This window comes from Cryptomeria japonica, chromosome 8 (genome assembly GCF_030272615.1).
Source record: "Cryptomeria japonica chromosome 8, Sugi_1.0, whole genome shotgun sequence".
In the NCBI taxonomy this organism is placed as follows: Eukaryota; Viridiplantae; Streptophyta; class Pinopsida; order Cupressales; family Cupressaceae; genus Cryptomeria; species Cryptomeria japonica.
The window spans coordinates 379,117,192-379,120,496 of NC_081412.1; the positions used below are offsets into that span (position 1 = coordinate 379,117,192).

Sequence of the window (3,305 nt, forward strand, 5' to 3'; positions counted from 1 at the left end):
TCTTGCAACTTTTCCTTGCAAGCAACTGACGGTTTTTTGAGCAGGCAAAAAAAAGCTACTAATTGAAAATGGCCTTGAGTCATCAAAAACCGAGATAGGCCATTGTAGACAAGCCTCACATGACCCCACGGGATCAAACAGATCGACTTATGAGTCATGGATTGGAAGAAACAGTCCGTCAAATTTTGATAATTTTTTGGACTTAGGGCACTTGAGAGATCTCACCGGTAGGGTATGACTCTCAACGTTCTGGTGCTTTGGGATGCATGATAGGGGCATGCCTAGCATAAACATGCCCAATCAGATGTGCTCGTGATGTCGGTTTGTGCACACGAGGAACAGAATCAATTCTAGCCAATCTTGCAACTTTTCCTTGCAAGCAACTGATGGTTTTTTGAGCAGGCGAAAAAATGCTACTTATTGAAAATGGCTTAGAGTTGTCAAAAACCAAGATAGGCCATTATAGAGGAGCCTCACGTGACCCCATGGGATCAAACAGATCCTCTGTATGAGTCGTGGATTGGAAGAAACAGTCCGTCAAATTTTGACAATTTTTTGGACTCAGGGCACTTGAGAGATCTCACCGGTCGGATATGACTCTCGACATTTTGGTGCTTTAGGATGCATAATAGGGGCATGCCTAGTGTAAACATTCCCACCTGGATGCGCTCACGACGTCAGTTTGTGCACATGAGGAACAAAATCAATTCTAGCCAATCTTGCAACTTTTCCTTGCAAGCAACTGATGGTTTTTTGAGCAGGCAAAAAAATGCTACTAATTGAAAATGGCTTTGAGTCGTCAAAAACTGAGATAGGCCATTGTAGGCGAGCCCCATGTGACCCCACAGGATCAAACAGATTGACCATATGTGTCATGGATTGGAAGAAACAGTTCGTCAAATTTTGACAATTTTTTGGACTCAGGGCACTTGAGAGATCTCACCGGTAGGGTATGACTCTCGACGTTCTGGTTCTTTGGGATGCACGATAGGGGAATTCCTAGCGTAAACATACCCACCCGGATGCGCTCGTGACATTGGTTTGTGCACACGAGGAACAGAATCAATTCTAGCCAATCTTGCAACTTTTCCTTGCAAGCAACTGACGGTTTTTTGAGCAGGCGAAAAAATGCTACTAATTGAAAATGGCTTCGAGTCATCGAAAACCGAGATAGGCCATTGTAGACAAGCCTCACACGACCCCATAGGATCAAACAGATTGATTGTATGTGTCATGGATTGGAAGAAACAGTCTGTCAAATTTTGACAATTTTTTGGACTCAGGGCACTTGAGAGATCTCACTGGTAGGGTATGACTCTCGACGTTTTGGTGCTTTGGGATTCATGACAGGGGCATGCCTAGCGTAAACATGCCCACCTAGATGCACTTGCAATGTCAGTTTGTGCACACGAGGAATAAAATTTGACCATTGCGAGCGTGAGGGTGCTCTCACACCAAACACATTGTTGTTTAAATTTATATTGTCAATTTTTGTTGTTTACATTCATATTGTTAATTACATATGCAAATATTCATTTAAATTTATAAAAGGGAAGCCACCAAATACAGTGAATACACAATAATGAACTGAATACAAGGATTTTTGTATGGTTAATTCAACATTTTAGAAATTTTATCAAATCATATTCCACGATTGCAATGCTTTATATCATATATTTTTGTTGTTTATATTCATATTGTTGATTACATATACAAATATTCATTTAAATTTATAAAAGGACAACCACAAAATACAACGAATACAAAATAATGAACTCATTACACATTTATTGGATCGAATATCGATATTTATATATATAAAAAAAGGCATGTCTACCAAGTCAATACAAGTATTACAAAAATGTGGCATATGCCATGTCCAAATCGATATACAATAAAAATGTAGAATATATCTACATGTATTGGTCATTCTATGACCAAAAAAAACACTATATGATCCTAAACTTCTGGTGGATCATCAAAATCAAGCCTCTTTGGTGCAGTACGCAGCTCTGTAGATGGCTGCAAATTCACAATTCAAAAGCCAAGTTAGAATTCTTTTGTAGAAAATAGTTCACAATTGACATCATAACTATGCATTTAACTTTAATTCCTTTGCAATTGAAATGTATATTACATCATCGGCTGATCCAAGAGCTAATGCCTTCGCTCTCCTCTCCTTGTCACTCTTAGGAGTTTTCTTGAAGATATACTTAAATGGATCCATGTTATGGCCGTACCGCGAAGGAGTCTACTGTAGATTAAATGTACAATTAATACAATGTACTAACATAAATATATCAAAAACACTTAAAAGCTATAATATAGAGAACAATGACATACCTGTGCCTCAGATGCTTCTCCAATGGACTAAGGATGGCTCACCATCGATGTAGAAACGGTCGCTATTACCTATACAAAAAATGTACAAAGATTAAATACAATTAATATAATGATAAGTATTGAAGGTTGTAAACAATTAATTTGACATATCAAACAAAAGTGTACCGGATCTTGATATGCTTCTCCAGTGCAAGGAGGAGGGTTCTCCATTGACGAAATAGGTATGGATATTTGCTGTATGAAAAAAATATAAGATTATAATATATCACAAGTTCACATGTATGCGTGCATATAATCATGAAATCAAGAAAATAAATTAGAGATACATACCTCTGCCCTCTCTTGATTCACAGGCGAATCAGGTGCATTCAACATATCCACAAAGCTAAATGGCCGTTGTACATGTAAAATAGACAAAAAACACTAATCAATCTACAAACCCCAACTAATACTTGATTTCAACATTTTCAAACAATTGTACAACTAAAAATGTGTTCAATTACCTTCTTCACACATTTTGGCGTCTTTGAGATATTCTTTTTCTTCAGACGAGCCCTAGACGCAGAGGGGGTGCCCTAAAAATAGAAAATTAACATGAGATATTAGTACAGATAATAAATTAAACATAATTTTAAAAATCTAAAATGAAATGACTTGCATATTCCATCAAAACAATACATAAAAAGAGTTGTACAAAATATGATACCGTATAGCCTTGTAGGCCAAAATCGATCGCCGACAGTGTGATGTCATCAATATGGGACATTTCGTTCCCTGTCAACACCTACAAACTAGAAATTGGACCAAGCATTAAAGATAGTTAGTATATCTTGTATTTTTTTGAATTCAAAGTGTACTATTCTATTTTAACATGTTACAAAATTTATACCTCAGGCGTCAAAGTTGCAGCTGTGGTAACTAGGGGAGGTGTATGGGATACCGCTGTTGCATCCTGAAATGCA

General features: G+C 37.2%; 1 long non-coding RNA gene across 1 annotated transcript; it reads right to left on the minus strand.

The window, feature by feature from the left end:
* Positions 1-2,343: 2,343 nt before the first annotated feature.
* LOC131857365 (uncharacterized) lies at positions 2,344-2,736 on the minus strand. Its single transcript, XR_009358704.1, has 3 exons — positions 2,674-2,736; positions 2,509-2,577; positions 2,344-2,412 (listed from the first exon to the last, which is right to left on the minus strand). It is a non-coding gene; the product is annotated as an uncharacterized LOC131857365 (long non-coding RNA).
* Between the last annotated feature and the right edge of the window lie 569 nt (positions 2,737-3,305).